The 23,609-nt window shown below is 37.8% G+C and overlaps 1 protein-coding gene across 23 annotated transcripts in view; it reads right to left on the reverse strand.

The window, feature by feature from the left end:
* HS3ST5 (heparan sulfate-glucosamine 3-sulfotransferase 5) overlaps window positions 1-23,609 on the reverse strand; it is a 263,407-nt gene that overhangs the window by 66,402 nt on the left and 173,396 nt on the right. For 6 of the 23 annotated variants that reach the window (XM_065588339.1, XM_065588353.1, XM_065588352.1 and 3 more), the window contains one exon: window positions 11,945-12,033. The exons of the other annotated variants lie outside the window; for them this stretch is intronic. The gene's annotated coding sequence lies outside the window, so the exon portion shown is untranslated. The remainder of the gene's footprint in view (window positions 1-11,944; window positions 12,034-23,609) is intronic. 23 annotated transcript variants of the gene reach the window in all.

Here is a 23,609-nt window from a genome sequence, read left to right on the forward strand (position 1 = left end):
AACTCCCTGCTGGAGGCAGATGGGTAGGATGTGTGCACACACCTCCCCCTCCACAGAGGATTTGCTTCTGGAGGTAAAAAGAAGTAGGTAGCTGGGGTTCATAATTGAACTTCTTCCAACCTTCCAAACATTTTGTTAATCAGTGCAAGGGTGAAGTCAAAGTTCAGGCCTGGTTCCTTTTTAAAGAACATGTCCTCTCCTCCCTAGTGAGCAATACATCTTTTTGTTGATTTTTAGTGCACATTACAAACACAGATTCTACATATTGCTCCTATATAACACAGGCCATAGAACTTCCCCAAAATAATGACCAGAGCAGATCTTTTAGGAAATCATCCAAACTTGATTTAAAAATCCACCACGACCCTTGTTAAATTGTTCCAATGGTTAATTACCCTGACTGTTAGAAATTTATGCCATATTTCCATCCAGCCATTGTATCGTGTTAGATCGAAGAGCCCATTATTAAATATTTGTTCCCACTTATAGACTGTAATCAAGGCACCACTCAATCGTCTCTTTATTAATATAATTTGGTCAAGTAATATATGCAAATACAGAAGTCTCAGTTCTCCCCTGGAACCAAGCACCCACCAGCACAACAAAGGGGCAGGGGGCAAGTCATCAATGAGACAGTTATGGCTCCCTGATTCTGCAATGACCCTGGCATCTATTTGAGCAGCCAAGAGACAGAGGACCTTGTGTAGTGAAGCTCTGCTGTCTCTGTGGTGGAGGTGGGGAAGGGCAGGTAGTGCAGAGTACCACCTGTTCCAGGTTTATGCCAATAGGGAGTTGTTCTCTGCAATGGGAATTCTCTGATGGCCCCTTATGGTCAGAATCCAGAGACTTTGAGCTGCCTGAGTGGTACAAAGAGGCCAGATTGGACTGGAGATTCTGACCTATATATAAACAATCAGGATTGATCTACAACAAATGAACCATAAATAAAAACTAATTAAAATAAAACAAGAGATGGATCACAGAATGAAGTGCAATATACAGTTAAGTTACACAGTCTTTAATATTGTGATCTTGTATTGTACAGGAAATATTTGAGTTACTTTCAATATGATCCATAAAAGTGCTACCAAATCACATGTACTCTGGCCGAAATATATTAGTGTTTATGTATATAATGTTCACATATAAAAACGAGTGTACCATCTTTTCCACTGATAGCCTAAATGCCTTGGTTCTTCTATGTAATTCTTATAACTGTAAATTCTGATAGATTTACTGTGAATTACATTTTGGCATTTTTTCTTTCAGGAAATGTTATATTGATTTGCTAACTGAGAATATATGCCCTGATCCAGCTTCCTCCTAAGTCAATGGACTTTAATAGTTGCTGAATTAGGCCTTTGGAGAGAACCATCCTTTCAATGTCTTGTTTTGCCAAGATATCAACTCATCCCTCCAACTAAAAAACAGAAGTGCTAGATTGTTTATCGTGAATCTAAAACCCCAAAGACAAAATTGCCCCCGCCCACCTGTACATGGAGTGTGAGTGCAGTGTAAAACTCGAGTGATTTCATTTGAAAATGCAATCAAAACCTATCGCTTTATGATTCAGTTGGTTCTAACTATACGGTATCTGCCAGGCTGACGGGTTTTGCTCTCTCAGGTAGTAGTTGCTCTGGTTACATAACTGTTCCCTCGAGCTTGCAAGTTTCAAAGTCAATTTGAGGTCAATCTATATTTTTATGGAATTAAGATGTCAAGAGCTATGGCTAAACTATGTGATATGACACCCCCTCCACCCTCACCTCCTCCTCCCCCGCTCTCCCATCCCCCCGGAATTATTTGGTTTCTTGGGATGGAGGCTGGAATGCAAAATTAGATCAATACTATTTGATTTTATTTCCTTTCAGAGATGTTCTGCAAACACTTGAATTACACACATGTTAACAAATAAACCAGAGTAAAAAACTTCATCAAGATAATAGAGATTAAGCCATGGGGTAGTACTTGTTTTAGTTACATTACTGATGAGGGATTTTACTACCCAGACAAAGTCTGCTATGTATTAAAGGATTCGTAACAGGTACATCACACACACAAAATAAAATGTTTTACACAGCCTAATAATACCAGAAATGCTTTCTTATAGTCTTCATTTTAATTTCAAGGAAAATAATTGTGTGCGCACACACATTTTTCAGCTGTTTCTCCAGTCCAACAAGCACTACAGAATTGTGCTTGTGCATAAGAGCCATTAAGCAAGAACTCTTTGTTATATGTTTGCACAGTGCCAAGCACAATGGGGCCCTGGCATCTAAAAACTACTGCAACAAAAATAAATAATAATAATTGACTAGAAACAAAACTGAAACTGACTAATCTATTTTCATGTTTCGTGCTGAATGTGAAGTACAAAAAATAAAGAGCACATACATGAAGGAATTAAACATGCGGTGAATTATATTAAACTTCACAAAGGCACATGTGAACAGGGAGTTGGATGAACATCTTTTGGGGTCCAAGATCTGCCAGGGACCAGGCAACAGGAAGGAGTAGACCAGTTGCTGTGTTGTGGGTGGGAATATTCAGCATCACTCATCCAATCTCCACACACTATAGAAACCCCCCCCCCCCCTTCTTTCACTCAGGAGAACTCCTATTTAAGGACGTGTTTCAGGGGCTCTGGCTAAAAGGATGCCCCTGCTAGCACACTTGCAATGGAGCCATACTGTCAGGGGGAAGGTATAGAAGAGCTTGGAATTGGTGGGGAAGTAAAGGGCCTTTTCCCATTTCTCTCTGCTTGGACAATAAAAATATATTGTTTAGTTTTATGTTTATTAATGGTCAAGTTTGAGTCAGTTTCACTGTCCGGTTTTCATGCCCTAGCGTAATGCAAGAATGTTTTGTGAGTTATTTTAAACTGTTTCCTTTGGAATTATACAAATAAATCATGAAACTAAAACTGGTTAGAAAATACCAGTTATTTTTCTAGGAGAAATGTATCTATTGATATATAATCTGTAGAACAAAACTTAAAAAAAGGTGGCTCCTGGAAGTGGCCAGCATGTCCGGCTCCTAGGCAGACAGGTCAGGGGGCTCTGCTCACTGCCCGCACCCGCAGGTGCTGCCCCCACAGCTCCCAATGGCCACAGTTCCTGGCCAATGGGAGCTGCAGAGCTGGTGCTTGGGGCGCGGGCAGTGAGCCCCTGTGAGCACCCCTATGCCTAGGAGCCAGACATGCCAGCCACTTCTGGGAGTCTCGCAGAACCAGGGGAGGCAGGGAACCTGCCTGCCTTAGCCCTGCTGTGCCGCCAACCAGACTTTTAGCGGCCCGGTCAGAGGTGCTGACTGGAGCCTCCAGGGTCCCTTTTCAACCAGGCGTTCCAGTCAAAAACCAGACACCTGGCAACCCTAACAGTATTATACTGTTGACTCATATTTAGCTTGTCACCGACTATGACCCTCAAATCCCTTTTCACACTAGTCCTTTCTAGGCAATCATTTTAAATTTTGTATGTGTGCAATTGATTGTTCCTTCCTACGTGGAGTACTTTGTATTTGTCCTTATTGAATTTTATCCTATTTACTTCAGACCATTTCTCCAGTTTGTCCAGATCATTTTGAATTTTAATCCTATCCTCCAAAGCACTTCCAACCCCTCCCAACTTGTCATCATCCACAAACTTTGTAAATGTACCCTCTATGCCATTATCTAAATCATTCATGAAGATATTGAACTGGATTCAGAACTGATCCCTGTGGAACTCCACTCGTTATGCCCTTCCAGCCTGACTGTGAACCACTGATAACTACTTCGTGGGAACAGGTTTCTAAGCAATTATGCACCCACCTGATAGTAGCTTCATCTAGGTTGTATTTTCATAGTTTGTTTATGAGAAGATCATGCGAGACAGTATCAAAAGACTTACTAAAGCCATGATATACCACATCTACCACTTCCCCCTATCCACAAGACTTGTTACCCTGTCAAATAAAGCTATTAAGTTGGTTTGACACAATTTATTCTTGACAAATCCATGCTGACTGTTACTTATCACTTATTATCTTCTGGGTGTCAGCAAACTGATTGCATAATTATTTGTTCCATTATATTTCAGGGTACTGAAGTTAAAAGTAATTCCTTGGTTTCAGAGTAGCAGCCATGTTAGTCTGTATCCGCAAAAAGAACAGGAGTACTTGTGGCACCTTAGAGGCTAACAAATTTATTGGAGCATAAGCTTTCGTGGGCTACAGCCCACTTCTTCGGATGCATATGCATAAAAGCTATATGCATCCGAAGAAGTGGGCTGTAGCCCACGAAAGCTTATGCTCTAATAAATTTGTTAGTCTCTAAGGTGCCACAAGTACTCCTGTTCTTTTTGTAATTCCTTGGGTTATCCTTATTTTCCTTTTTATAGATGGGCACTATTTTTGCCATTTTCCAGTTCTCTCGTCTTCCATGACTTTTCGAAGATAATCACTACTGGCTCTGATATCTCCTCAGTCAGCTCCTTGAGTATTCTATGATGTATTTCATCTGATCCTACAGCATTTTCACTGGCATTCACTATGTTAGATATCCAATCACTACTAACTTTTCTGATGAAAACTGAAACAAAAATGTCATTTAGCACTTCTGCAATTGCCACATATTCTGTTATTGTTCCCCTACCCTGTCCTTGGTCTTCCTCTTTCTTCTAATGTATTTGTAAAATGTTTTCTTGTTGCCCTTTATGTCTAGCTAATTTAATCTCAATTCTTGTGCCTCGGCCTTTCTAATTTTATCCCTATATACTTATGTTATTTGTTTGTAGTCATACTTTGTAATTTGACTGAGTTTCTACTTTTGGTAGGACTCTTTTTTGAGTTTCAGATAATTGAATATCTCCTGGGTGGTTGCTTGCCATACTTCCTATCTTTCCTACACAGTGGGATAGTTTGCTCTTGTGCCTTTAATAATGTCTCTTTGAAAAACTGCCAACTCTCTTGACCTGTTTTTCCCCCTAGACTTGCTTCCCATGGGATCTTACCTACCTATGCATCTGAGGGCTTGGGGGGCAGGCTGGCTAGGAGAAATACTGATTTACGGCCTCTCCCCTCCTTGGGCAGCTTCTATTTGTGGAACTCTTATTATAAATAGTGAATTCTCCCTCCAGTGTAGCTGCCCGCTGTGGGTCAGGGTTGTGCCTAAATCATATAACTTGAACCTGCTATGGAATTTCATCCACAGAAAATAGTTATAATTCAATGAATGCAAATACATTTTAAACAAGTCTGTGTACTTTCTAACTATCTGTCAAGGTGTTGATAAGACTCTTTTCACCATAGTTATATGAAGCATATTCATAATCTTAGCTTAACCCCCTCTTCCTCATAGACTAATGTAATGATAACTGTGAGAAATACTTACATATGGAAATTGCCCATATTTCACTAATGGAATATGCCTCTCTCTCTCTCTCTCACTCATACTGTGATGCTGTATGATTGAAATATGAGCATTTATATCAATGATATTGCCACTGTTAGACAATTGCAACAAATCTTGTTCAAAATATATCATGTACGTTGTCAATGGAAAAGTTATGATCTGCTAAGTATGATTATCCTATTTATATACATGTATCATTTTTGTATCTAAAGTTATGAATATTGACTTTATACCTGTATCACCATTGTGTTTGTTCCTGGGGTAACACCCACAAGGTAGTTTACATCCAGTCTAGCCTACTCATTGTGAATAGACTATTCAAGTTGATGGCCCATCAAAGACACAGCTCTCACAATGATCCATAGAAGAAACTCATTCTGCCCAGACAGCTCTTCTTGCAGATGCCTTAGCCTCCAAGTGGCCAATGGCTGCCCCAGTGAGTCAGCAAGCCATGTATGTGACATGCTCATATGACCCTGGAGTCCATCTTGTGCCAGTAATTTTTTACAAACTGTGCTGTGAGCTTTGTTTGGGATATTAGAATTCTAAGTACATGGCAGACAATATAAAAGACCCTTGCTGCCTCTTTCCTGCTCTGATTCTCTGTATTGTGGATTTACAACTAAAAGGACCAGATTGAATTAAGGACTGAGGACCTTCCAATCATTGGGAAGTTACCGGAGACTTTACAAGCCAGCAGTCTATAACATCAGTGCTACAAACCTCATATAAGAACACTGCCATTATTGTATATATATGATCTATTAACCATTTTAACTCTCTCCTTTTCTTTATTAATAAATCTTTAGATTTTAGTTACTAACAGATTGACAGCAGTATGATTATTAGGTAAGACCAGAGTTATATATTGACCTGGATATGTGGCTGATCTCTTGAGATCAGAAGAACCCTTTGTTTGATGAAATTGGTTTTCAATAACCACTCATCATAAAGTCTAGTGTCTGGGTGGTGAAACAAGCGCTGGAATGCCTAAGGAGACTGCATTTTTGACTTCTTGCTAACTAGTGTGGTGAGACAGATATTTACTTTAGTTACTGGCTTGTGTAAATCTGCCCTATTTCTTAGCAGTTGAGGCACAGTGACACACACACACAAATGTTTTATACAGAAAATTAATACGACAGAGATATTGTGTGATACAAACAATCCTAACACTTCTAGTTGGAAAAAAAAATAGAATAAAAATAAAGCTATATAATTGTATAAAACCCCTGCCTTTGCCACTAATGGTGAATTATAACATACCTTCTTAACTCTGAAGAAGGAATCCTTTATCTCACCCTAAGGAGGGGATGTAGTCTTTATATATCAAACAGAATTCTTAAATAGAATTCATGCATGTGTACAAACAGAGTTCTTTAATTCAGTATATGTGCAAGGCTATAAATCCATGCTACTTCATACCAGTAACAGACCTCGCCAGCCATGAAGACAGACTGTAAATCTTGTGCTCTGATGCATCAATATGCAAGTATCTTATTGGCGGCTGGATTAGTGCACAGCATGCATTTTCTTCTTTGTAAGTAATTTTTTTTAATTCAAGGGTAAATGTCAAAACAATGCTGTAAAACCAATTAAGAAGAAAGCAAACAAGATTAGAGGTGCTACTTGAATTATTTATTGTTGTTCACTTTTGCCAAGCCTTGAAATAAGTACTTAATAGACCTTATTGTAACTCTCTTAGCAATACAGTCATTTATTTAATGCACTACACAGCAATGTCCTAATGTTAATATGTACTAATTATGATGTGAAACCTTTTTGTAGAACCCCAATAACCTGGACTTGTTTGCCACTTATGAAAATCTCCAAAAGGAAATTAATGTATTAATTTTACTCAGTAATATTATATATTAAGTAGGGATTGATTTACGTAGAAGAGAACACCTGGATTTATTGAACCGAGAGATTAATATTGACCCAGTTAAAGCTCAGGTCAATATTTATCTTGAGGGACAATAAACCTTGATGTTCACCAAAACAAAAGCATTGTTACATACATTGTGAATGTTTTTATCAAAAATATCTGGAAATCTCTCCATTATGAGAATGAATTACAGAAGTGTGACAGTTTTTCCTTTAAGAGTAAAGGCGTATGGTGGAGAAAATATCCGAAGTCCAGAAAAAACAAAAAACAGAATACAGTACAGCCAATCAGACTTATTTGTATGCATGATTAGATTGGTTAACATTGTTGCAAGCCTCAGTATTACTGACCTCTCATTTGGTAAATAATAGAATTTTACTGACTTAAACCATGAGTCAGAATGGTTCACAAAACTTTAGTGATTAGTCCAAAGTGACAAAGTAAGCCTGTTCGAGAGTCAGCAACTGTACTTAGATCTCCTAAATCCTAGTTCTCTGCCTTATCCACAAAACTATCCTATTGCATCATACAGGTCTTGTGATTAAGACACGGAACTGGGAGTCAAAGTAGTATATGCCTTGAAAATCAGTATGTTATTACCCTGTCTCACAAGTGGTGTTCTGAGGGTAAGTTCATGAGGGCCTGTTTCTCCAGCATAATGGAATGAAGGATTAAATGCAGTAATGTTTGTGAGGTACTCAGATACTTTGATGATAGGGTGCTGACAGAAAATTTTAAGGATTTTTTGCTCTGAGGAGAATATTTTAAAGTGCCTTTATCTCTACTTTCCAGCTTTAGTCACTTAAAAACATGTTTAAAACATTTGGGCTTAATGCCAAATCTTTATTCCTGCTTCTGCTTGTTTGAAAAATAGTGTCAAGCACTCATTAGCACTAACCTGCTATTTTTGAAATAAACACCATTTACCCACAGGAAATTGTCTTTTTGAAATAATACCAGATACTAAACCATTTTAAGATAACTGTTCCAGTTAAAAACTATACAGGGCACTGCACCTGAGGTTGGAAGCCATATTATTCTCTAACGCTGCAAAAGAAGTCAATGTGAATTGAGGGTAGTTAACCACCTGCAGGATTGATGTCAGAGAGCCAGAAGTGCGGAAGCTATGTTAAAACTAGTTAGAGTAGACCACTATACTACTATGCAGAGCTCACCAAATAGGCAAAACTCATATTTTCCCTTTGTTTCTTGGCAAGCCACTTTCTGTTAGCAGGAGATACTCCAATATCCTGCAATAGACAGCATGAGAGTAGACGACTGCTGTGCCCAAAGGGAGCATCACTGACTTCAATGTGGCTTTGCCTGGGCACAGCGATCCCTGCCATGTACTACTGCAGGACCGGAGTCTTAATCTGATTGCCCCCAAAAATGAAATGAAACATTCAATGCCTTATGTCTTTTAGTATTGTTGAGCTACACACAAATAGGAGGAATATGCTCACAGTAGGCAAACATTCAACTATTTCCATTAAAATGCTAATTACTGTCCTTTTATAGATCAGCTGGAGAAGACTTTGGGAACAAAATTAACATCCAGAGATTATTCCAGAAAAATGTCATAGAAGAAAACATGCTGACTATTAGAGAACCAATTTTTTTCTTGCTTCTAAATTTAGGTGTGGGGGGGAAGTAAGGTTGACTTTTATTCTCCCTGGAATTGCTGCATATATTAAACTGATATTGAGAAAGCCATAGAAATTCTTTGCTTTTAGAAAGCATCATTCACAATTTATAGTATTGTACTTTTAACGAATATATTCTTAGCATATTGCACTAAAATCTGTCCATGCTATCCAGTAACATTTTAAAATAAAGTTCTCTGGTCCTTACTACACAGAAATAAATAATGTGTGACAACAGCATTAGGGAACATAAACATAAAATTACCTGTTATTAAAAACAGAGCACACTTTTCTAGAGGATATATATTACTCAGTTGTAAAATAATATGTTTGGCATTCACTCTAATGTTTCAACATTATGGTTCAATCTTCTAAAAAGCTGACATAGAAAATAACTGCATAATAAACCAATTCATCATAATGTGCAAAAGAAACCCCTGGAATAAATTGTAATAACCTTTCAAAAACTAGCAGCTTTTAAAAGTATTAATTTCTACTCCAGATAATTGGAAAAGACACCTGGGCGGCCAGGCAATATTTTTTATGGGATTGCCCTGTCAGGACTCAGATTGTCTTCGGAGTCAGGAACAATCGTTTAGCGCTAAATGACAGTGAATCTTGCAAATGGGTCTTCCTAGATGGGGTTTGCCATAAATTACCAAACTGAACTCCCCTCAAGGTCAGCCATAAATGAGGGTGCTGGTATCAAACGGCCTTCACAGAGACCTGAAGTAGTCTTCAGGTTTCACATAAATGGGCAATGGTTGTGTTGGCTGTCGTAAAATCAACTTAATGGACTGACAACATAAATTACTATCAAACTTTGAAGATATTCCTGTGTGCCAAATAGCTGAAGAACGTAATAAGGAATTCTGTTTCAAAGCAGCAGGAATTGTATAACAGAACTTGCTGTGCGTTCTATATTATAAATAGTTTTACTAATTCTAAATTGATAAACTAAAATTGGAGACTACAGTATGCTTCAAGTAACACAATGAAAGAATAGGTTTAGTAACATTAGGGTGGGGCATTCAGATTGAAGAAAACTGATATAGGATACTAATAATGTATCAGTTTCTATTTCCCTTATTCGTTTCATAACATTCATTGACATTTCCTCTAGATATATATCAAGGACATTTGTGTTTAAACAACTGTTGTCTTTGCTCCCATTGTTCCTGCTTTGAAGTCACGGTTTATGATAAATTGAGTCACTGTTGTCCATGAGAACAGCCCATGGTGTTATAAACACAGGCTCAGACTTCAGCTCTCATTCCAGGAGAAAGAGAGATTAGGGCTGTGTGGCAGAATGCTCTTATTTAAATACCAAGATCTTAAAATGGGAATAGGAATTCAGAAAGTTGCTGCTGAATGTTCAGTCTTCACCTTTCCCCCAATATGAAAGTCCCTCTTTAAGACTGTGGCAAAAACTGGAGAAAAAAAACAACAACACCCCAAAACCAACAGCAACAAAACAAAAACAAGAAAATTCAAGGTGAAGACCGCAACTCTGTGCCATATTGTTCCATTTATATTGAAGTGGAATTCCTCATTGAACCCAGTGGGAAGTTTAGAAGTATCTGCTTAGAAATAGATGATGTGATATAGCACGCTGCCTTTAACTTGCTCACTTGGGCCAGCATAATTAGCTACTTGGGATAAAACTGTGGGCGCTATTGCATGTGTGCACAAAGGAGAGAGAAGGGACCGTAAGCAAGGAAGGCACAAGGAGTCTCCTCCTGGCTCACTGCACAGGCACTGGTCACAAAGGAGTTGTGGCTAGAGCACTGTGGTGTTCCAAAAAGTCCCAGTTGCCCATTCTGGCCCCCAGGATCATATCCTGGTGGCAGAGTTTAGAGGAGCACTGAGGTTGCTCTGTACTATGCTGGGGATTGGGCCAGAATGCATCCCAGAATTAGGGAGCTGCAAAGACCTCCTTTGCAGCCGCCCCTCTCCCTTAGCCTCTTCTTATCATTTATTGAGCATCTGCTGGGTCTTAAAATCTATTATGTTAATGTGTCTTTAGACACTTTTATCAAAATGTATTGGCATGTAGCATGTTGAAAATCATTAAGCAGTTACTGTGTGCATATGTATCAGCCATTTCCCCATCAACTGATGCAAAGTGAGGACACAATTTTTAAAAGCAGCTTAAAGTGAGAAACACCTCCTTGTGTTTGTTTTACATGTTTATCCTTAAACCAGACTAACAGATTTTATCTTTAAAACAAATCAAAATGGATTTGCAGTGTAAAATGCCTAACTGCATCACCTGAACCTTTTAAACATCCTGGAGAGCACCAATATCATAACCACAGATTACACCCATGTAGCAAATGACATTAGGATTGCTTTTCTAGGCAAATTCTTGCCAGTTTCATAATAACTGAGTAATTCCAAAGCACAGCAGAGTGTCTAAGAAAGGACAGAGATTTTACCTGGACAAAGAGAAGTATTCTGAATTCCTATGGTTACACATACACGAATAACATGCCTTTTAAAGTTTCATGCTGTTTGCATGCCTTTGTTTGTTCTGCAGGTGCTGCCTATCTCCTTATTCTCCTCCTTTTGTGAACCAACCCTTCCTATGCAATGATAATCCTTTTGTGTACTTAACAACCTAAATAGATGAGCAGCTATTTTATATAATTGCAAAGCTATGCCTGCTCTTCCCCACCACATTCACCTCAACCCTGAAAAACATAACAAAAGGAGATGCTTCTCATATCCTCCCTTAGTGGGCTTTCTTTTCTGAGCCACTGCCAAGAACTAGGTCAACCAGCCCATTTCCAAATATCACACTGACCTCTCAACAATTTTGCACTGTTTTGCTTCTAGTGCATCTCAGCACAGATGTGTAAAAGAAATAACAGAGAAATAAAATCCTGTTGGACATTCTTTTAATTTCAAAATAAATCTGTCATACCATTTGAAGTTCAGTCTAATGACTTAATAATTATACAGCTCTGAAGAAATCAGATTAGGTGAGCTAGGAAATCCATAGCAACTATTGTCACTCACATTCTTGTAGGAAAAAGTTGTCATTCTGGTAATCACTGAAGCATACGATTAATGACTGATTGAACTCAGACTTTTTTTCCATCAAAAACCTGCAAAGTTAAAACTGGATATCAGCTATGGCAACTATCGAATTTGACATACTGTATTGTACGAAGATACACACATTACCCTTTCAAAAGAAAACCCAAACTTCACTTTAGCTACTTGTATGTGGACTGTTTCGAAACAGACTCAAAATGATGCTATCTGCTAATGAAAAAGGCCTGGGATGTTATACAATGTCCCGGATCCTTAAAATCCCATTGTTCTATAGAGCATTTCCTGCCTGGCTGAGTGCATTCCATTGAATAACACTGAGTCACTGTTAAGAAAATAGAAACGTCCATTTTTGTAGGAGAGGTGGATTTTTAGAGCTCCAAAGAGAACAGCTGGCCAGGATTATGGGATCTGCTGAAGTCCAGTTGCCCAGGCTAACTGGGAAAGCACGAACTTTCTTGAGGAGCGGAAGAGGTTCAAGCAGCACACAGAACTCATTTTCAAGGGTCCCCTAAAATACAAAGATGAGGAAAAAAAATGCTGTTGTCGGCTAATCTGAGTGGAAAAGAAGGTACAGGCACGTACAATACTGGATAGATGTGTCAGATGAAGATGAGAAAGAGCTGAGGGCATATTTTAATAAATTTGAGGCATATGTCCTCCAAGAGCTAGTGTCATGGGTTGCATACTATCAATTTTACGAACAGGTGCAGGTGAACAGTTTGTGACAGAGTTGCTGGCTAAAGACTGTGCACTTAATTATATGAGCAAACTGATTATGGCCAGCATAGTGTTTGCAGCAAACTCACCAAAAATCCATGAAAGGTTGATAAATGTGGGAGGCTATATTGAAATAAAACATTTCCCATTGTTAGAACATATGAAATGGCAAGCTCAGCCAAAATGAGCGTAGAAAAAGGAGGCAGTCAGTGCAGTAGTAAATGATTTCAGACAGCCACAAAGAAAAAAAAATTGCAGTGCACACAAGCAGGCAGGATACAAACCTGTAAACAAAAGGAGGGTCTGTGGCAAAAGTGGGAGCAGAGAAAAGTCATATAATGCCAACAAAGGGCAGCTCTGTCACAAATGTAAAAAAATCATTATGCAAAATTATGCAACTTCAAAAGAATGGAGGGAGTGGTTAAACAGCCACAATACAGCACAGATGACAGGTTAGTGGGAGCCTTCATCCATGCAAAATAAGGAGCAGTAGTGAATTATGATTCAGCGGCCCAACTATACCAAGTGTTCACAAAGGTTATCTTTGGGGAGAAATATCAGCACACTGGAGATTAGTGCACAAGTCAGCGTAATACTGTCAAAACTGTGTGAACATTTAATGCTCTCAAAACCATCTCTTGCACACACCAATCAGAAAAGAAAGGAGACAAGCCACTGGGTGTACAAAGTACATACTCTGCAATGTATAAGCGCAACAGAGAATGAACATTGTAAACATTAAAAGGTCCAGACTTTAAATTCAGTCTCTGAACATATCTGGATATTATTTTAATCAAATCAGTAATGTCTGAAGGAGACATCCCAATTCCATTTCCATGAAGACAAAACAAGACAGATGACCTAATAAAGGAACACAAAGCTATAGTTAATGGACTAAGGCAGTTTTCTGGACAATAAAATATTAAAGATGGTAGCACTTAATACCCCAAAATACATACTCCACAGAAAATCCCATTTGCAGTGCAAGGCTGATTGGCTAAAGAGATTTTGTGATTAGAAAATCTAGACACAATTGTCAAAGAGATGATCCTATGAAGTAATTAAACCTCACAGTGGTAGGAAAGAAACCACAAACTAGAGAGCTACAACTGTGCTTAGATCCCTTATAAAAGCTGCACTGACTTCACTGGGGATGCCTGCATAGAGGGAGGCATGCACAAGATCTGGGTTTAAACTGACAGATTCCCAGTTGTTTAGTGTCTTTGATGCCAGACCCGAGTGGCCTGTGAAATAAAAATGGACACAGAAATTTTATTGATAACCACATTCAATACCTCACAAAGGAGGTACAGATTCACCCATGTAGCCCTTTAGAATACATTCAGCCCAACAAGTGTTTCAAATTAAAGTGGATGAAACATATTGCACGCTATGTGAAATTGCAGATTTTGTGGATGATTATATATATATGTATATTTAGAACTTCATGTAAGATAATGATGCCAAGCTATATGACATGTTCCACAAGGAGAAGTTAAACCTGGTCAACTGAATCTTCATAGCAGCCAAAGTAAAGTATTTTGGCTATATTCTATCAGGCTTATCAAGCCCAACTCTGCTAAAGTGGCAGCAATCGCTAAAATGGGATTTCCAGGTCATGATGCTGAGCTAGAAAAGATATCACAGATTATGCTTATATCACACCTTGCAGAAGTTTTGGAACCACTGAACGTTATAAAGAAAGACTCTGTATTTTAATGGGCTGTCTGGCAATATTCTACCTTCACCAAAACGAAGCAGCTATTAGTCAGTGTAGACTTATTGGCATACTATGATATAAATAAAGAGGTAAAAGTTCATACAGATTCATCCAAGTAAGGACTTAGGACTGTGCCACTGCAAGAAAAGAAGTCAGTCGTTTATACACTGAAGTTTCTCACATCCATGGAAATTAACAATACGCGGACTGAAAAAGTGACGTATGCAATAGTATTTGACTGTGAGCACTTCTATTAATATGCATATGGGAGGAAAGCCACTGACACATAAGCCTTTGGAGGCAATCAGGAAAAAAAAATCTTGTGGCAGCATCACCAAGGCTATAAAGAATTATATTGTACTGACAGAAATGCAATTTTGTGGTCAAATGCAGCCAGAAAAGGATGTACCAGTCACTGGTACACTTAAGCAGATGATACCTGGCAGAGATGACAGTATCGCAGAGTCATTTGAGGCACAAGTTCATTTAGTCATGACCAGTTTACATGTGTCAGACAAGAAACTGACAGAACTAAGTTCTGTAAATAAATAGGATCCTAAGTTATCCATCTTGCTGGGAACAATCACTGCTGGTTGGCCAAAAGAAAAATGTTTGTGTCTTCCCCAATGGCAGAGTCACAGTCATTCATGAGGAACTAACAGTTATAGATGACCTAATTTTGAAGTTGAAAGATGTGGTGCCATGATCACTAAGATCAGAAATGACAAAGTTAATTCATTTGGGACGCCTGGGAAGAGAGAAGTGCAAACATCGGGCTAGAGACTTGTTATTTTGGCCTGGAATGAATGTGCAAATTGAAGAAGAGGTTCTAAACTGTCTGATTTGCTCACAACATCACATGTCAAACTCTAAGGAGCCCATGATCCCATATGACATGCAGCTTGCCCTTGACAAAAGGTAGCATCAGACTTTTCACACTGAATAACAAAAAACATGCTTGTAATGGACTATTACAATCATTCTTTAGAAAAGGAGAGATTGAGAAACACAAAACCCTCCACAATAATTGGTAAGCATAAAGGCATCTTTGCCTGACAGAATACTTGAGAAGATGGTATCAGACTACAATTTCCAGTACAATTCCCATCTAGCATCTGATATCCACTATTAAGTGGGCAAATAAACAACAACAAAAAAAACAGTAGAGAATGTGAAACGTGAGCTAGTAAATAAGTCAACAAGCATAAAGGAGACCCATATTTTACTATGATGGAATACAGGAATATACAATGGATGACTTGACATCAGCTACTCAGCTTCTAAAGTTTCATTATCTATTTTCAGTGTTGACTTCTACCAATTATCCATAAAAGCCAAAAATTATCAGACAAGCTACAACTCAGGAAAAGCTTAAGTCTAAACAGGTTCACCAGTCTTTATCTTATAGCTGGAGCACTACACCTTTGCTTACTATCTGAGACTCTTTGACTTAGGTGCAGAGTTGCTGCCTACGAATTACAGCTTCCTGAATCAATTTTCACTTTGTGGTCTCCAATAACCTGACCATGGTAAGTCTGGTATGTCTTCCTTCCGGTACTGTCAGTTATACCACATTCTTTCCCCCCCTCAAACAGTTTAGTCCTTTGGTCACTTATTTAAAATATTTACATGCAATTAGCTAAATTCACTCACTTTCTAAGATGTGTGTGTGTTCTCCAGGTTACCCCTACAGGACTCTAAGAAGATTATCAACATCAATCATTCTTACCAATCCTACTTGAGTATAGAAAGCAGCTGTTGTGTCTTTCTAAGTAGCATAAAGGTCACTAGAAGACCTGAGACATCCACCAGCTGTAGTGGTACTTATTTTGTTTTAAATTTGTAGAGAGAGTGAGAGTGTCTGTCTGTCTGTGGTGGGCAAGCAGATAAAATAGAAGATAAGGATGGGGTTTCTAGTAGAAATGTAGTGAAATCCCAGATGTATGTCTACATTAATATTTAGCATCTGTGCTTTTATGGACTTAAACAGATAAATAGCTAGCCTGTCGCCACTATCACCATATGTATTCCCTGATCATATATCTTGTAGCATGCTTGATCTTTTTGTGTTTCAACTGTTTTTGGAACAGAATCTTAGATGTACTTTCTCTAGAGGAAAAGGAGACCCACTGAGTAATCTCCCCCTCATAATAACTCCCAGTGCTTTGCCATCTTAATTTTTGGCTAGAATGGTACCTTTAAATGCTGATTGAGATATACTGTACCAAAGAAAGTTACCAGCTGTGTGGTATAACTATGACAAGATATATAGGAGTATATAAAACAACTCAAATAATATATAGAATAGTAACCCTATTTATTCCCTGGCACAACTGACAATAAAGGCCAACATCCTTTGATGTTCTTTTATGTAAAATACTTTTGAATAACTTAGTCCTCAGACTGACACATCTTAGCTAAAAAGTAGGGAAAGTGGCAACACCTTCCTTCCTCACCCCCCAGAAAGGGCACACGCATTTGAGGTAAAAATAGCATTATGAGCTCATACGTTGCCTGAGATCGACCTCATGCACAGCTGCCTCAACCATTTTACTTCCAACAATAGTAAAAATAATTTCTGCAGGTGCTCTAAGAACAGTCCTTGGCCAGGTCAATTGCTTGTGCATTTCCACATATAGGCAGACCACACTCAATTTCTGTAGTTATGCCCCCATTATGCCCTTCTGTGGTCCCATTCACAAAGGAAATGGAGAGCCATCTGTCTATAACACAGTTGTGGTAGTCAGCTTCAGTCATGTACTCCTGTTGTGGTCCACAGGTTCTCAGGGCAGCCAGACTTGTGTATGAGGAAAAATCTAATCAAAACATTTTCATGGCACATCTCCTGAAATTACTGGCAACACTAAAGTTTACTAGGTTGTCAGATACTTCAGGTAAAAAAGGAACTTCACTAGAGTCCCAAATGTATTTGACTCATTCCTATTATTATGATTATTTGGTAGCACACACGTGTGAGGAACTTACCAAACAGATAGGAAGGTATGGTGCTTACCTAAACAGCTCACAGTAAAGACACACAGTCAGCAGGTAGGAAAAAGGGATCTAATATATAAGCAGAATGGTCAAGATAGAGATTGGCTACATCTAAATTATGTTGACACAATTATGTTATTAGGTATATTAATTATGTCAGGAAATGTCTTTTAGCCATCATGGCAAAAGTGGGTCTTTAGGAACATGGAGAGGAACATAAAGGTAGTGACAAGAAGACTGAACTTCATGCAGAGGAAGAAGGAAGACAGTTGAGTAATTCAAAGGGGCTGACATGGAAAGATGATCTTAGTGATAGCATTTTGTATGAACTTGAGGGGGAAGATGTCAGGGAGGCCAGCAATGAGTAGGTCACAGTATCTAAAGGGGAAAAATGAATAGAGCCTGAACAAGAGTTTTAGCCATAGGAATCAAAAGAATATGACCTTTTTTATGAACAGTTAAAATGCTAGGCTCATGAGGGTGCTTCAACATTCATTATATGGTAACACTTATTCCCAGAAAGTACAGCTTTCAATTTGCTAAGGTCTTACCACTGCAGAAAAATGTGCTAAAGAGCATTTCTAGTCAGTTTCAAACTAAGTTGCATTTAACAAATCTCTCTCTCTCTCTCTCTCTTTGAATCTCTTTGATTATGCCAAGAGAATCAAATAACCAGCAGATAACATGTAGTCATATTCCATCCTTGTTCATTTATGTCAATAGATTTGCAGAAAGGTCAACAATAGGATATGGTTCCTGGATTTAATCCCATCTTGTAATATTGAAATATAGGCTTGTATTTTAATTATAGCTTAATTTAATGTTCCTCAATAAGTTAAAGTTGACATATAAAAGTTGTTTATTCATTTTCCCGTAGGAAAAGCTATAATGTTTTTAGTTTCAAATCTGAACCAGTTGCAAATAGAAAATACATTCTGTCAATTTAAGAAGATTCCACTATAATTTCTTGTTTTCATAACGTGCCTACTCATCATGTTATCTTCTAAAGGATAAAGACATTGACAGAGTCATCGTACTGCAAGAATCAGATCAATATGCTCTTGAGAGGTCCAATAATTCTTGTAGGTTTAAGTTTCAACTGACACTACTGAATGCATACTATATAAAATACAGATGATTTGAGTATTAATTTCTCATTATTGAGGCAAGGATGATTAACATAGTTGAACCTTCACATGCAATTATTTTGCAACACATTGAAAATCCTAATTTTCTTTCCTTTTCAGGTAAAGACAAAGTGGATGACTCGAGTATGCAATCTTAGATGTCATATGTACATTTAAAATTTCAGTTTATCTAACTTGTTTATATTAATGTGAACACAAGTTATGTGATGTAAAAAAAACGCCAAACATATACTCTAATAAGACAGCAACGTTTTAAAAAAGATGCTTTGAACTGCTGATAACATTGTAGTCAACAGAATCTCTTTGGTTTTCACAGGGCTGCTGGAGTACAGTTTAAGTAAGACCAGCAAAAAACTAAATCCAAGAAAAAAATTCTAGTGCTAGCAGATTCCTTCTGAAGCTCAGCAGCAAATTGGAAATCATGACCTGAGAAATAGTTATCTTTTACTAAATGCCACTTTTATGAGATACTTTTAGCCCTTTATTTTAGTGCAGGAAAGGACTTAGTACAAATCTAGTACAAATGACTTAAGGATGATAAATCTCATCCTAGCTATTTCTACTCTTTGTGGTTGGCTGCCTGGGCTTTGTACTTAATGAAAATAGTTATTTTAAATATGCTTGTTTATATTTAATTTTAAAATAATCATTATGTAAGGCTTGATATTACTACCACAGCTATTTCACATTCATTATTTATTAAGACAGCATGTACCGTATATTAAAGCTTTGATCATCAAAAGGCTTAGATAGAAATGTGGCCTCTGCTGTTTTCATCTAGTGATTTTCTACAATAATCTGTTTATATTAGACACTATCGTAGTGCTCCAAGAAGCTAATATGCAGCAGAATTAGACAACTACAATGATTGTAGTATGGAAATTTCCATTTGTTTTGGAAATGTTAATCAACTGTGCATTGAGGAAAAAAACTATAATGATTATAATTTGGCTGCTCAATCTACACTGCATCTAGGCTAACATTGTTGGTAGGATTGTCACCAGTCCTCCAGACACTAGCCACAAGTATTTTTTTTTCCTCTCTCAAAATTCTTCCTTCCTCTAGTAGTTTTATGAGAATGTTTTAAAAGTAACTGCTCCCTGTGTTTATGGTAGTAGATTTTCTCTTTGTCCAAACTGGCTAATTTATAATAAATCTGGATTCATTGCCTCATTGTTGTAGATTATGATTTTACAAAATAATCCGAATGTTGGTATTTTGTGGTTCTGGTGGGTTAGCAGCTGCTCCATTATTAGTGTAATAGCCTCATTTTGGGCCTAATGCAAAGCCCACTGAAGTCAGGGGAAACATTCCCATTGGCTTTTGTGGTGTCATGACCAGGACCTTGGGGTCTAATCAAACTGATATTGATGCCAACAGCAACAATGTCATTGATTTTAATGGGAGTATGTCTGTGTTGATTTACCAATAATACTTGAAAGCTAACATGTATGCCTGTGTGATGAAGGCTGACGGAACTGAAAAATGTGACTGAGTCTATCATTTTAAAATGATTCATCAGTTTTTTAATGTCTGAAAATATGATGATCAGTGTCATATCAGAAACTGAATATAATAGAAAGTAAGCAGGACTAGAGCAGAACTCTTCTGAAGAAGTAAACAATATTTAAAATGAGCAAATGACATGCCTTTGGCAATAACAACTCAAAGACCCCAAAACATCACCCACTCCTGGTCTATTTTAGCAGATTTTAGAATGTGTGAAAACTACTTCTGGAAAAACTAGGTTTAAATTTTAATTCTCTGCTTCAATCTTCAACACACTGAAATGCAGTTAAGCAGCAAGTGTTCATAATAGATAAGGAAATTGTCCTACTCTCATAATTATGCTGTTTCTATAGCTGAGTCTAGCAGAGAGACAGCCATATCATCACATTATTAGGACAGTTAGCACATTTGACAAGAACCCATTTTTCCAATGGTCAGAGGCATTTGTTACTTCTTCTGTGCAAGCTTGGAGCACAGTGAAACAAATTTCTTTATTTTTTTTTCAAAGTAACGATTTCAAATCAGATTCGCAATGTTTTTTTAAATATGCTTTTAGAAAGACTGTGCTTTCTGGGTAAAATAACGAGGAGATGTGTAGGAGATCAAGGAACAGTGCAAACAAACAAATGTCTTTAATCTGGATCTGTAATAGGGACTGGCACAGTGAGTGATCTCAGTCTGCGTGTGTGTGGTCTCCCCCTCTCCTTTTAAAATATTAAATATTCAGTTTGTATAATTTTTGCTTACGTTTTTGTTCAGAGACAGGCAGAGTGTGGGGTCTGAACTTAGGAGGGGGAGCCAGGAACTCCTGAGTTCTAATGCTGGTTTGGAAGTCACTCCATGGGCAAATTATTTTCAAATGTATCCACTAGTTTGGGGGAACTTCTGTGTTAGTGTGCCCAACTTCAGACACCTAAGAACCAACTTTCAGAGGTGCTGGGTGTTGAGTTACATAAAAAGAGTTTCACCCAGTGTGCCATTTGCAATGCATAACGAAGTTTTACTGGTGCTACAAAATCCAGGAGCAACTGCATATTCTCATGTGTCATCTACTAGTACATAATCTATTCATTTATATGCAGAATCTCTCTATATAGAACACTCTTATAATGCTGAGTGCTCACAACTCTAGTTGGACTCAATGGTAGCTGCAGTTGGTCAGGTCCTCTGAAAAGCAGTCTTACAGGGTCTAAAGTTGGGCACCCAAATACTGAGATGTTAAAAATTAATAGAGAGGTTTAAAAAATGTGTGTGCCTCAATTTCCACACATATAAAGTATGTATTATAATAATGATCACCTACCGCTCTAATGCAAGTGTTGCAGGGAATAATGGTTGAAAAATGCTAGTTAGTATTAACATATTCCATGAAAGACCTTTTGATTTATTGTCATTTTTAATATATTAGAATATATCTGTCTGACCACCTAGATATATACAGTATCCAGAGTATGTCAGATTATTTCAGCACCAGCTGTTTGTTCAAATTTGATCACAGTAAATATAATAAAAAATGATGATCGAATGGATAACTATTTTCAGACAGAAGTCTCTTTTGATGCCATGTTTCAGTTTACACTTTATTTGTGCATTCCTAATCACTCCACTAGGCTGACAGATCATTAAAGTTTGAATTTTATTAACTTCCAGTTGGAAAGTTTTATATATGGAACAGACACAGGTAAACATGATATGTAAGAACACAGCAGAGCAGCAGTAATATTTTCTTATATTTATATAATTGTGAAACTGCAGTGGGAATCTCTTTAGGTTGAAGAGTGGCTGAGTTATACCTAACAACCATTTCAAATTATTTGCTACTCAAGTCTCCCAAATAAACCAGCCCGTAGTCTTCAGAAAGAGCCGTAAACCTGTCTCATGTATTTGCTAAACAGTCACAATAATCTCAGGATCAAGTGAGCTTTTAAAGGACCAGGGTAGTGATCTAGTGAAAGACCCTGATCCATATCTTGGAGTCAGGGAGACAAATTTACCCATAAGGGCAGTGATGCTGCACTGACTTACAACAGGGCTGAACTGAACCCACTGTTTTGCTTCTGAAGCTGGTGAAGGGTGTGAAAGTTCATGTTTGTTGGCTGATCAGGAGTGGTATTAAATAGCAGAGCCCCAGAGACAGCTCAACTCAGCCAAGAACTGGAGGAGAGTCATGGTGACATGATTCCTATATTTCCACCTCTGGATTTCCCAATGCATCCTGTTTTCTCTGTATCTGCCTTTTAGAGCAGGAGCTGTGATTATTTTTCTGTCTACTAAAGTGCCGAGCACTTTGTCAGTACTGAACAAAAGTTAAATAAAAACATGCAGCAAAAATAAGGTTATGCAAAGAAAACATTACAACATTCACAGCGGTACAAGACTGACCCATCTTCCCAGATAACCAGGGTTCAGATTCCTGACCCAAAGCAACTGTCCCAACCCTGAGAGGTGTCAACCTGTATGAGGTATAAAGCTGACATAGTGGCCATGCAGAGTTCAGGGAAATCTAATACTGGAAGGTTTCAGAGTAGCAGCCGTGTTAGTCTGTATCCGCAAAAAGAAGAACAGGAGGACTTGTGGCACCTTAGAGACTAACAAATTTATTAGAGCATAAGCTTTCGTGGACTATAGCCCACTTCTTCGGAAGAAGTGGGCTATAGTCCACGAAAGCTTATGCTCTAATAAATTTGTTAGTCTCTAAGGTGCCACAAGTCCTCCTGTTCTTCTTTTTGCTAATACTGGAAGGGCTGTGTAAAAATTTATATTAAAAAAATCCCTTCAACTGTTTGATTTCTCATACTCTATCTTTTAGAAGTCCTACAACATGTGGGGTTGGGGTGGGGGGGGGGGGGAAGAGGTAAAAGGAAAATACCCTCATGTATGTATGTATGTATGTATGTATGTATGTATGTATGTATGTATGTCACACACACACACAATTTACAATAATTTCAGATATAATCAATTACTCTATCAGTAAAATCCTCACTTTTAGGATCTGCTTGATCCACTTAGCTTATCTCTGAAATGGAATAGTATCTCACCCACAGCTGTATGACTGATTATGAAAAAGAATACATTATATGTTTTTAAGAAACAGCTTGCTAATGTTATGAAACTTTTCAAACCTCTACTTAAAGGCCCTATTTAGAAAAATGTCATAGCAGCAGGTTTCCTGGAATCATGATTAAGAGAAAAGTGGTTAGCACAGAAGACATTTTCCTTCACAAAGGAATGTGAAACAATTTTTCTGTTACTTATATAAATCATTTAATACAACTATCACTCTGTTTAAGGATTAGCACTGGCACTTTAGAGTGATAATATTTAAAATAAATTTTGTTTTTTTAATCTTCTGTCTTCATTGTTCCTTCATCTTCTTGGAAATCTATTGCTTTTAAAATTTTGAAATATTTCACCAGGAAAGCTCATGAACATACATTTTCTCACCTTCACTGGTATGCAGTGGCTATCATGAAAGACAAAGACAGAAAACAGTTTTAAGAGCAACATAATAATTGAGATGGAACAAATTAAGGAG

The sequence above is a fragment of the Chrysemys picta genome, chromosome 3 (assembly GCF_011386835.1).
Source record: "Chrysemys picta bellii isolate R12L10 chromosome 3, ASM1138683v2, whole genome shotgun sequence".
Lineage (NCBI taxonomy): Eukaryota > Metazoa > Chordata > Testudines > Emydidae > Chrysemys > Chrysemys picta.